Below are 13,789 nucleotides of genomic sequence, written 5' to 3'. Positions count from 1 at the left end.
TATTTATGCCCCACCCGCACTAGGTGTCGCAGTGCCGTGGTCAGGACAGCCGGCTCCTCTGTTTCAGCAGATCATCGATGTGTTTTCTTCGAATGCAATTTCTCATCAATGCTCACAGCCAGGAATTTTGAATATTCTGCCTTAGCAACATACTTCTGTTCATAGTCTTTATTTATCAATGGCGTTATGCCATTTACTGTACAGAATTGTATGAACTTTTCATCAAAATTTAGTAAGAGTCCATTTGCAGAGAACCACTTAATAATTCTCTGAAAGACATTATTTACAATTTCCTCAGCTGATTCTTGCTTATTGGGTGTGATTACAATACTTGTATCATCAGCAAAAAGAACTAGCTTTGCATCGTCATAAATATAGAGTGGCAAGTCATTAATATATATTTAGAACAATAAGGGATCCAAGACTGAAACCTGTGGGACACATTCTTGATACCTCCCCAGTAAGAGGATTCTGCTGATATTTATAGACTATCTGTAATGTTAATTTCAACGTTCTGCATTCTTCCAGTTAAGTATGAATTAAACCATTTGTGCACTGTCCCACTCATACCACAATACTTAAGCTTATCTAGAAGTTCACTGCAACTTTCTTTGTATTCCACTCATGCTCGCTTAGCGGCGGTTTTAATAACCAGTTACTCATGGATCGAAACTAAGGTATCTAGATTCTTTCAGGGTGCCAAGATTCAGAATCAATAATAATATCTGCACAGGTCGCTTTTCTGTACATGCTAAAACGGTGTTTAACCGCCTCTCTTGCAACTGTGATGTCGAGATAGTTGATGGCTCTTTATTTTCGTGCTCAACTGTAAACCTAATTTTTGGGTGAATGGCACACATTCTCTCCGCAATGTCATTAACATCTTTTTGATCTCCTTCAACTAACAAAATAGCATCTTCCACATAACGATAAGGCTAATAATAGAGAACTTTGCAGGCCACTGCAGGGTTGTTATTGAAAAATTGGTTTTCCTAAATGATTACGGAAAATTACAGCCGTAATGTCAGCTAGGGAATTTCCAATGGATAGTCCTTCAGATTGGATTTTACCGTTAAACGTGAAATATTTACAGGATAACGTCAGTTCTAGAAGCTCCACCAATGTCTCAGGATAGGCACGTTAGTATACTATTTCACATCTAGGGATGCAAAGATGGAATCAGCTGGTACGACTGTATCCTTCACTTTGTCCGGAAACTCTTGTGTATTTCCTTAAACTATACTGGTCGTGAAATGTATATAGCTTTGTGCTAGCGTTGCATTTATCAGGGCATTAGAACACTGTCTCGTATTGGATATAACCGTCATGGATTTGTTACGCGTCTGGCGTTTGTGGGTTCATGTCTAATATACCGCTTTTTTTCCCTGTCACAAAACAGAAAATCTGAGTTTTGAATTTTACGCTTTAGTTGTGCATGGAACTTTTTTGTAGGATCTCTAGTCAGTTCGTTAATCCCGTTTTCAGAGAACAGTTTTTCTGTTTTGTTTACATAATCTTCGTCACTCCTGAGAGTGACAACTAGGTAATTGGAGATGGAGCACAAGCTCGGACTACGGAAAGATGGACAAGGAAAGCGGCAGTGCCCTTTTGAAGGAATCATTCGGACATTAACCTCAAACGATTTGGGGAAATCACGGAAGACCTAAATCAAGATGGCTGGACGCCGGTTTGAGCCGTTGTCCTCCCGAATGCTTCGTCGCTCGTCAGGACTACAGTGCTGCTTTTATCTGCCCTTGTGATTAATGCTTTGTGTCTCTTTAACTTCTTATTTAAGTTATCTATAATTCTATTTTCATTATTACAACTGCTTTTTGACTGCAACTGTGTTTTTAACGCTATGGTGACCGATGGCGAGGTTATTCTGTGTATGAATGGGAAGCTTTTGTTACATCACTAGCGCATTTCAACATTGAAATACACCTCTTTATGTGTTTCTGTCCTAATGTTGGTTTAGGATTATGTTTTAAATTTTTTGATAGAAGAGATATCTCTTCATTTGTAAGAGGAACATCTGTAAGATTCACAAGCTTGTCGAAGAACTCGTGTTTTTCAGGTACGCTATTGCTTCCACGTTTCCTTCCATCTGTCATACATAATATTTTTTTATGATGTCTTGCAATTATTTTTGTTCTTTCATTGTCCACTGTATTATGAAGGAAAGTACATAGGTTGTCAAACTGTACAGGAGACGCTTTAGTTACTTTTATATGCATTAAGTATAACTCTTAATTTTATACGTTCTTGTTCCTGTAGCCATCCCTGATCTCTGCTTTTAGCCATGTAATTTCACTTTCCTTTTTTATTGCACGATCTGTTGCTTTTTTATTCCCGATTTTAACTTTTGCATACCTTGCAATCATATTTTCATATAAGCATTCCTTGTTAAACTTAATCTCACAATGGTTTTTAATTAATTTTAGTTTCAAGTTCAGTAAAGTAAAACAGTCCCTCCCCGCGTGACTAGCGGCCATTTTCGCTATAGTCAACATAATCGTCTTGAGAGAATTCAGCTACTGTATACAAGTAGATATTTAAGATAATTCTCATTTATTGTTCCGTCTCGATTACATGTTCCGGTCACTCTGCATCATCTTCATATCTTTAGACTGTCTGTCAGTCTGACTGTTAAAAACCCTTTCTCTCAGGAACTGGTGGATGTATGAAGTTGAAATTTGTGTCAGGTCTACAGTCCCAAGGCGGTAAAAAATTTAAGCTTGTACGTCAATACAATTAAAAGATACGGCCATTTATACCACATATTTTGATTCTCGCATACTCTGCTATGAACTCCCAGTTGACCTAGCACCATGAAATTTGGGAGGAAGCAAAGTTCCCATTTTTGTTAGTATCGATAACAGGCAAAAATCGTCGAAATTCTCGAGATGAATGGCCTTTATATATGCATAATTTAGTTCGTACGAAACTCTCGGTGCATGTGAGTCCTACTCACAGTTATCCGGATTTTTTTTTCAGCCTTTTGGTCTTTACTCTGCGCGAGAGATCCATGATAAGAGCAAAATAAGTAAGAGGCCAATGCCGAAGAGTAAAACTGAATTGGGATTCATTTGGACCTGGAGACGTGTTTCTTTTCAACTCTTTCAGTTGCTTTTCTACGCCAGGGATGCCTATTTGTATGTCCTCCGTATGGAAATATGTGCGGCGGTAAAATGATGGTATGTTTGGATGGTACTCCTGCATGAATGATTTTTTAACTTGAAATTTGAAACTTTCGTTTTCATTTTGGTCTTTTGCTCTATTGCTCTATTACCATCGCAGATTGGTCTACAAGTACTGTAAAGAGAACAGCTTCAAGCAGATTACTAGGGTAAACAATCATGTAATGTTCGAATATAAGAGGAGACCGTGTTCAGAGCGCTTATACGACCCACTCTTGCTTACTGCTCAAGTAACTGGAGAGGATTATGCAAGGCAGAATTCCTCTTCAGTTTTTCTTAGCAATCACAGAAAATAAGAAGAGCTACAACATCCAGAAGATGATTACTGCTCGGGTGTTTGAGATCCTCTCCAGGCTGAATTGAAGGAAGACATCGAAGCAAACTCAGAGTCGTGGTGCTAGATTTGTTACCGGTAAATTACTTCAACTCGTGTGTGTTACGAAAAGGCTCCGTAAATACAAATGGGAATCCAAGGAGAGGAAAACACAATATTTTCCCGAAACACTATCCAGAAAGTTGACGGGACAGATATTTGCGAAAGACTGCAGAATGATCTTACTGCCACCATCTTGCGCAAGGGCCGTGAAGATCAGATGAGAGAAATCGGACCACGAACAGATACATTTAGAGAGTCGTTTTTCCTTTGCTCTTTTTGAAAATCCAAAAGGAAAGAGAAAGAATGTCAGTGTATACGGTACCCTTCGCCATGTACCGTATGGTACTTGCGGAGTACCTATCTAGATGTATATGAAGCTTGGCATATGTGGTATACATTCAGAGACAGAAACTATGCTTTGCTGTTTCATCTGGTGCTACCTGACGGTAGGATATGGGTGCAACATACACGTAGAACTCACGATTCTACAGACCTAAGTTGCCAACAACGACAGTCTGTCTGAAGACCGGCAATCGTTCTGTCGATAGTGCTCCGAGTCATCAGTTTGTTACTGTAGAACATCCTGTTTTTACAGGTGCTAACTTTACATTTCACTTTTTGTTAATGCCGAGTATGGAGGTAGCACTTCGATTGCTGTTCGTACGCAAGCAGCAATTCGGGTGAAAATTGTAATAGGTTTTCATGATCAAATTTTTCTGTTATAGTAGACTTATAGTAGACAAATTTCAAAAGGTAACCTGTGGCGGAGTAATATCAACTGACAGACCAACAACCGTCCGCACAAGAAGGAGGGGAATATTAAATGAGATGAATATATGGCTTCACGAATGAGATTTTCACTCTGCAGCGAAGTGTACGCTTATTTGAAACTTCCTGGCAGATTAAAACTGTGTGCCGGACCGAGACTCGAACTCGGGACCTTTGCCTTACGCGGGCAAGTGCTCTACCAACTTTCTTTTTTTAATCTCATTTTGTTCGCTTTCGTTCGTTGCATCTCCTCGGGGCGGACGTCGTAAGACACCCGTTTAAGTTCGTCTTTGATCGGTTAACTCAGTTTTTTTTATTACAGAGGTCAGCTAACCCTCTGACCGAACACACTGAGCTACAGTGCCGGCGACCCAACTGAGCTACACTAACACGACTCACGCCCGGTCCTTACAGCTTTACTTCTACCAATACCTCGTCCCAAGTTCGAGTCTCGGTCCGGCACACAGTTTTAATCTGCCAGGAAGTTTCATATCAGCGCACACTCCGCTGAACAGTGAAAATCTCATTCTGGAAACATCACCCAGACTGTGGCTGAGCCATGTCTCCGCAATATCCTTTCTTTCAGGAGTGCTAGTTCTTCAAGGTTCGCTGGAGAGCTTCTGTAAAGTTTGGAAGGTAGGAGACGAGGTACTGGCAGAAGTAAAGTTGTGAGGACGGGGCGTGAGTCGTGCTTGGGTAACTCAATTGATAGAGCACTTGCCCGCGAAAGGCAAAGGTTCCGAGTTCGGGTCTCGGTCCGGCACACAGTTTTAAGCTGCTAGGAAGTTTTATATGCCTTCATGACTAATTTTGATAATAACAACACCTTATGATCAAATAATACCTTATGATCAACGAATTAAAGGTCGAGGCACTGTTATCGAATGTTGATGAGCCACAATACAATGATGATCTGGTTGATAGCGTGATGATTCAACATTGGAACGAAATACTCAGCGATTCTGTTAGACATGGATTCAACAAGCACTTGATATGTTATCGGAGTTATGTGCTACCAGATGTCTGTCCACTGGTCCGGCATATCATATAAATTACGCGCTGGCGGTTTGTGGGCGCGTAGCTGGCGCTTAAGAAACGCCACAGTTGAGTTACACCATTGTCTGCAACACTTAACTACGATTTTTGTTTCAAAACATTTTTATTCTTGTTGGGTCTGTTCTCTCAAGTTCTTGGTACACGGCCATTAAAACTGCAACACCAAGAAGAAATGCAGATGATAAACGGGTATTCATTGGGCAAATATATTATACTAGAACTGACATGTGATTACATTTTCACGCAATTTGGGTGCATAGATCCTGAGAAATCAGTACCCAGAACACCTCTGGCCTTGATACACCTGGGCATTGAGTCAAACAGAGCTTGGATGGGGTGTACAGATACAGCTGCCCATGCAGCTTCAACACGATACCACAGTTCATCAAGAGTAGCGACTGGCGTATTGTCACGAGCCAGTTGCACGGCCACCATTGACCAGACGTTTTCTATTGGTGAGAGATCTGGAGAATGTGGTGGCCAGGGCAGCAGTCAAACATTTTCTGTATCCAGAAAGGCCCGTACAGGACCTGCAACATGCGGTCGTTCATTATCCTGCTGAAATGTAAGGTTTCGCAGGGATCGAATGAAGGGTAGAGCCATGGGTCGTAACACATCTGAAATATAACGTCCGCTGTTCAAAATGCCGTCAATCCGAACAAGAGGTGACCGAGACGTGTAACCAATGGCACCCCATACCATCACGCCGGGTGATACGCCAGTATGACGATGACGAATACGTGCTTCCAATGTGCGTTCACCGCGATGTCGCCAAACACGGATGCGACCATCATGATGCTGTAAACAGATCCTGGATTCATCCGAAAAAATGACGTTTTGCCATTCGTGCACCCAGGTTCGTCGTTGAATACACCATCGCAGGCGCTCCTGTCTGTGATGCATCGTCAAGGGTAACCGCAGCCATGGTCTCCGAGCTGATAGTCCATGCTGCTGCATGCGTCATCGAACTGTTCGTGCAGATGGTTGTTGTCTTTCAAACGTCCCCATCTGTTGACTTAGGGATCGAGACGTGGCTGCACGATCCGTTACAGCCATGTGGATAAGATGCCTTCATCTCGAGTGGTAGTGATACGAGGCCGCTGGGATCCACCACGGCGTTCCGTATTACCCTCCTGAACCCACCGATTCCATATCCTGCTAACAGTCATTGGATCTCGACCAACGCGGAGCAGCAATGTCGCGACACGATAAACCGCAATCGCGATAGGCTACAATCCGACCTTTATCAAAGTCGGAAACGTGGTGGCACGCGTTTCTCCTTCTTATACGAGGCATCACAACAACATTTCTCCAGGCAACGCCGGTCAAATGCTGTTTGTGTATGAGAAATCGGTTGGAAACTTTCCTCATGTCAGCACGTTGTAGGCGTCGCCACCGGCGCCAACCTTGTGTGAATGCTCTGAAAAGCTAATCATTTGCGTATCACAGCATCTTCTTCCGAGGCTCGTCTGTGTTTTGTGCTGCTTCGACTAAAGTGTCTTTGAATAAACTCCATTCTTTTTCTACATCGCAGAAGACTTCTTTTGGAAATTTTTGTGTTATTAATTCTCTGTACTTCTCAGCACACAGAGTGAATGTGCTGAGAAGTACAGAGAATTAATAACACAAAAATTTCCAAAAGAAGTCTTCTGCGATGTAGAAAAAGAATGGAGTTTATTCAAAGACACTTTAGTCGAAGCAGCACAAAAAGTATGTGGCAGAACATCTGGAAAGGAAAAAATAAGACAGACAAGTTGGTGGGATGATACCACAATCCAAGCAGTTAGAAGAAAAAATGGAGCATGGAGAAAATGGTGGAAAACTAAAAATGACGAAGACCATAAAAGATATATAGAGGAAAAGAAGAAGTGCAAAGAAATAGTGGAAACAGCAAAGAAAAAGGCATGGGAAGAGTTTACAAAAAAACTTGAAGAAGATGTGAAGAGCAATAAGAAAATGTTCTATAAAATGATGAAAAATAAAAGGAAGGCTTCTGAAGTACCAGTAAAGATGGAAACAGAGGACAGTACCATTATTGAAGATCCAGGGAATATAAAAGATCTCTGGAAAGAACATTTTAAGAAGCTGTTAAACGCTGAGGACCAGGTACATGAGGAAACAACAAATAATGGAGAAATTGAGAGAAGTTGGGAAGCAGAATTAGGACAAATTACACAGGAAGAAATGGAAAAAGCTGTGAAGAAGATGAATGGGGGGAAAGCCCCAGGACCTGATGAAGTATCAGTGGACATGATAAGAGCAGCAGGTCCAGTGGGAATGCAGTGGCTGTATAGAGTACTATCAAGCGTGTGGAGAAATAGTAAAATACCTGGCGACTGGAGAACAGGAGACATTGTTCCCATCTTCAAGAAAGGCAATAAAAGACTTTGTAAAAACTACAGAGGAATAACCCTCATGAGTCATACAGCCAAGATTTTTGAAAGAATTTTACTAAATCGAATAAGTGAAAAGATAGAAAAGGAGCTGAGTGAAGAACAGCATGGGTTTAGGAAAGGAAGGAGCACAATCGACCTGATATTTTCTATCCGTCAACTGATGGAAAAAAGTTGGGAGTATAACAAAAGGGTGATAATGGTTTTTATAGACATAGAAAAGGCATATGACTCAGTTGACAGGGAAAGACTCTGGGAAGAACTGAAGAAGATAGATATAGAAGATGGATACATTAATGTTATAAAGACAATGTACAGAGGCCACAATTGTAGAATTAGAACACCATTGGGGAACTCTGAATACTTCGAAATAAGACAAGGACTTAAGCAAGGAAGTATTCTATCTCCTGCGCTTTTTAATGTTGTGATGGAGGGAATGAATAGGGCAGTTAAAGATATAGTAAAAGAAAAAGACAAAAAGATGATTTTTGCAGATGATATGGTAATATGGGGTGATAAAGAGTAGATGTACAGTTACAGCTTGATGCGTGGAAGGAAATAATGAAAAGGTATGGATTAAGAATAAATAAAGATAAGAGTGAAGTAATGGTATTTGGAAGAGAGAAAGGAATCAATGGAAATATTACCTTGAATGGAGAACCCCTCAAAGTGGTAGAAAGTTTCACTTATTTAGGGAGTGAAATATCTAGGGATGGAAGAATAACTAACGAAATTAATAGGAGGTTACAGAAGGGAGGCAATTTCTACCAAACAATAAAAGGCGCTACAGTCTGGAACCGCACGACCACTACGGTCGCAGGTTCGAATCCTGCCTCGGGCATGGATGTGTGTGATGTCCTTAGGTTAGTTAGGTTTAAGTAGTTCTAAGTTCTAGGGGACTTATGACCTAAGATGTTGAGTCCCATAGTGCTCAGAGCCATTTGAACCATTTTTGAACAATAAAATATCTGATTTGGAATAATGAAGTTTCAGAAAGAGCAAAACTCCTGATGTATAAGAATTATTACTTCCCTATTGTCACCTATGGTGGAGAAACATGGACAATGAAAGAAAGGGACTGGAGCAGACTGCAAGCAGGGGAAATCAAAATTTCTCAGAGCAGTTAAGGGAAAAACAAGAATGGACAGAGTAAGGAATGTAGAGATTAGAAAGGACCTCAAACAAGAAAGTATGAGAGAAGAAGTTGAAAGAAAGAGATTGAGATGGTATGGGCATGTTAAGAGGACGCATGGGCAGAGACTCCCCAAAATTATGGAAGAACTAAAGATGGATGGGAAACGACCTAGAGGGCGCCCAAGAACACGGTGGAAAATGGGAGTGAGAATATCTGTTGAAAGGAGAGGTGTGACCTGGCAGCAAGTGGAGGAAGAAAAGTGGTGGGAGGACCGAGCCAAATGGAGAGGACTCGTCAGCACCCAGACCCGGCAGTAGCTGGAGCGGGATTCGGATATAGATAGATAGATAGATAGCATCTTCTTCCTGTCGGTTAAATTTCGCGTCTGTAGCACGTCATCTTCGTTGTGTAGTAATTTTAATGGCCAGTAGTGTAGCTTCTTCGGTTTGTAAGCAGAGTTTATAAACGGCAACACACTACATGCGATTTGCAACTCCACGACCAAAATGGACAGTTCAGAGAACATGGATAGAATACTAAGCAGCTGAGACTAGGCCAGTTCTTGAGATGTGCTGGGGAAGCTACGTTCTGGCCTTGGTCGTGTTGCATATCCGTCGCTGCGCCAGCCGTATCGACTCACCGCGCTGCGTGAGATAACGTAACAGAAACGGAAGATACGCGGGAAGTTCCTGCTACGTTGACAAGCGTGCCATATCGCGGGTGCCCCGGCAGCTCTCTGACGTCGTGGCGAATATATCACCCGTCACCACGAAGGCAATCAGTCCGCAACGATAGCCGTGGCAGCCACAGTCATGTTACGCTGCACGAGTCACCGGCCCGCGTTGTACGTGCGATAAAGGGGCGACGCTTCTCCTGAACAGAATTTGCTCCACAAAGCAAGGAGTGAAGTGTTGGTATGCGGTACTCAACCAGTGAAACCTCGTCGCAGGAGCTTTAAAGAATCGAACTTCCATGTGTAATAAAACTTCAACCGTCTGATTACAAATGAGTTAATGTGTTAAAATTTGACGTTAACCGAGAGAAATTTTAGAAAAGGTTCGAAATTATGTTTAAAGTTTGTTGGTAGTCGCTAAGTGCTTTTATTATCTAACGCTCGATGAATATGATCTGAGTAATTTGCGCTCCTTTTCAAACAAAAGCTGGTTTTGCACGCGTCTCTGTGTTTATGGCGTCGTGTAGCCTCAGCTCATGGTCTGTGAGAAATACAGCCTTAAGCCCACGTCCATGTGTAGTCACCAGTGTAGTGTTACCAGCCGGCCGACACAAACGCATGCTTTTTCAAAGAATTTGTAAAACTTCTTTGACCTAACTACTTCACTGGAGCTATTACACAATCGTAAAATTTTTCGTCATAGTTGTTTTTGAACGGGTGCCGAACGGTTAAAAACAGCATATGTTGGTGGTGAGCGCATTGTTGGGAAAGACAGAAATGGAAACGATTGTGGGTGAAATCGTGGACAGTGAGTGCAGAAACTCGATGTGTTCACCAGAATTTGCTTCGTGAGCTGCAGTGCACGGACATAAAGAACAACGAAAATTATTTGAGAATGAGCGAACAAAGATTTCAGTTTGCCCTCATGAAAGTGGCCCCTCATTTCTGCACACACGATACTCACTTAAGAAATCTCATTTCTTGATTTCTTTCATCGTAATCGATGTTGTTGCAAAGCCTGCAGCTGTGTTATTTACATTTTAAATAATGAAACACTGAGCTACTTACGCATTTTTTCATGCTTAATATGACGCTTTTAGAGAATTTATTTTCATTATCAAAAGGAAATATTCACATAGGTATTTTATGTGATATTTGTATGCGTGTTGTTCTGCCTCTCGCCGGCCGCTGTGGCCGAGTGGTTCCAGGCGCTTCAGTCTGGAACCGTGCTGCTGCTACGGTCGCAGGTTCGAATCCTGCCTCGGGCATGGATGTGTGTGATGTCCTAAGGTTAGTTGGATTTAAGTAGTTTTAAGTGTAGGGTACTGATGACCTTAGATGTTAAGTCCCATAGTGCTTAGAGCCATTTGAACCATTTTTTTCTGCCTCTCTTGCTCCGTAGTTGTTAATACAGGGTGCCAATTATTGAACTACATGAAAAACAAACGTAAATTAGTTACAAACTACGTCGTGCACACACTTTATTCAACATGTGAACGTCACTACAGATACTCGGATTTAGATTATGACACGTTCGATATGCCTGCCATCATTGGTCATGATGTGGCGCAGATGAATAGCGAAATTCTGCATTGAGCCAATGACATGTTGGAACATTGATGCTGCCGATGACCTCCTGAACAGCTGTTTTCAGCTCAGAAATGGTTTTTGAATTATTGCTGTACATTTGTCTTTAATATAAAAAAATGGTTCAAATGGCTCTGAGCACTATGGGACTTAACATCTGTGGTCATCAGTCCCCTAGAACTTAGAACTAATTAAATCTAACCAACCTAAGGACATCACACACATCCATGCCCGAGGCAGGATTCGAACCTGCGACCGTAGCGGTCACGCGGTTCCAAACTGAAGCGCCTAGAATCGCACGGCCACACCGGCCGGCATCTTTAATATAGCCCCACAAAAAGGAGTCACATGTGTTCAGATCCGGAGAATATGGCGGCCAATCGAGGCCCATGCCAGTGGACTCTAGGTGCCCCAGAGCCACAATGCGGTCCCCAAACTGCTGCTCCAGGACATCAAACACTCTCCTGCTTCGATGAGGTCGAGCTCCGTCTTGCATGAACCATATCTCGTCGAAATCTGGGTCACTTTGGATAATGGTGATAAAATCATTTTTCAAAGCCTTCACGTATCGTTCGGTAGTAATCCTGCCATCAAGGCATATTGCACCGATTATTCCATGACTGGCCATTGAACGCTATACAGTCAACCGTTGAGAGTGAAGAGACTTCTCGATCGCGAAATGCGGATTCTCAGACCCCCAAATGCGCCAATTTTGCTTAGTGATGAACTCATCCAACTGAAAGTGGGCTTCGTCGCTAAACCAAGTCATACAGCGCATACTAATTCCCATCATGCCCCGGGCCAATCCTGCAGTTTGAACATCCTAATGCAAACCGTTCGGAAGTTATGACGATCTTATTTCATATAGTTCAATAATTGCAACCGGATAGATTTCTTTTGGGAAATTTGGAAATTTGTGGTAAAGTCTTATGGGACCAAACTGCTTAGGTCGTCGGTCCTTAAGCTTACTCACTAGCTAACCTAACTTAAACTAACTTACGCTATGGACGACACACACACCAATGACCGAGGAAATACTCTTTTGGGCGATTTTCCAAAACATCACATAAAATACTTATGTAAATATTTGTACTTGATCATGAGAGTAAATTCTCGCGAAGTCTTGTACAAATCGTAAAAAAAATACGTAACTGGTGCAATATTTTATTCTTTAAATCATGCTGGCTATTTCTGCTAAAGATGGTCTCATGGCTAATTTAAGATTTTTAGGAACAGGCGAAAGCTATTCCAGCTTTCAATATAGTCCTTGGATCTTACAATGTACCATTTTATGTATTATTCCAGGAACATGTGAATCAACATATAAATCGCCCAATGAGGAATTCACGATTTAATCAAAGGGTTTTGACAGACATACGTATGTCTGTGGGCTTTGGTAAGTATTTATCGTTGGCCACGAACACTACATTGCTGACATCACTCAATCGAGCACTCAGGCATGTATTTATCATAGGCCACGACCTAAGCTATCTTTCGTACAATGGTATGCCTTTGCAGGTATTTTCAGTGGTACATGTGGATAATTTCTGTCAAATGTGTAACAAGTAGAGCTAGTAGTCAATAAGTAATAAATTAAAACGTGATGCATGATGCTGACGTTTTACTACGTGAAAAGCGAAAGAGGTAGTACGCGACAAAGCTTTTTCCTTCATCATTTTGTTGGGGGAGGGGGGGAGCTTTAGCTAGAATAAATGTCGAAAAGGTTTGAAAAACTGTGTGAAGTTTGTCAGAAGTAGTTAAGTGCTCTCATTCTTCTATACAGAAAGAATGTAATCTGGGTAACTTGTTCATTGTAAGTTACACTCTCCCTTGAAATCTATTCACAGTTTCTAACTGTAATACTTGCCTTACTGTGTTGAACTTACAACAAAAAATTGTACCCATTAATGAGTATATCATGACAATATTTTAAATTTCAGTCACTAATTACAATTTTTTGTTGCCCTCGGTTTTAATTTTCCATTGCAGACTTATTAGAGCAGGAAGCCACCATTGCAGAGTAACAATACAAATAAATATTACCTTATCCAAGATTAAACGTATGAGTATTAGTTTAGAGGCCCCCATATCGCCTACTGTACCTAGGCTCCTGGATTTGGTGGAATCTGAGTGCTAGAACCATTTTGCAAGTGATGTACGCCGAGTTGACAAAGTCAGGAGATACATCCTAATATCGTGTCGTACTTCCTTTTTCCCGACGTAGTGCAGCATCTCGACGTGGCATGGACTCAAGAAGTCGTTGGATGTCTCCTGCAGAAATACTGAACCGTGCTGCCTCTACAGCGGTCCATAACTGCGAAAGTGTTGCCGGTGTAGGATCTCGTACACGAACTGACTTCTCGATTATGTCACACAAACGTTCGGTGGGATTCATGTTGGGCGAATTCACCCGAATTGTCCAGAATGTTCAAACCAATCCCGAACAACTGTGGCCCGGTGACATCGCGCATTTTCATCTATAAAAATTTCATCATTGTTTGGGAAGATGAAGTTCGTGAATGCCTGCAAATGGTCTCCGAGCAGCCACACATAACCACCTCCAGTCAGTGACCGGTTCAGTTGGATCACAGGACCCAGTCCATT

The sequence above is a fragment of the Schistocerca cancellata genome, chromosome 5 (assembly GCF_023864275.1).
Source record: "Schistocerca cancellata isolate TAMUIC-IGC-003103 chromosome 5, iqSchCanc2.1, whole genome shotgun sequence".
Classification (NCBI taxonomy): Eukaryota; Metazoa; Arthropoda; class Insecta; order Orthoptera; family Acrididae; genus Schistocerca; species Schistocerca cancellata.
This window is presented reverse-complemented; position numbering follows the sequence as displayed.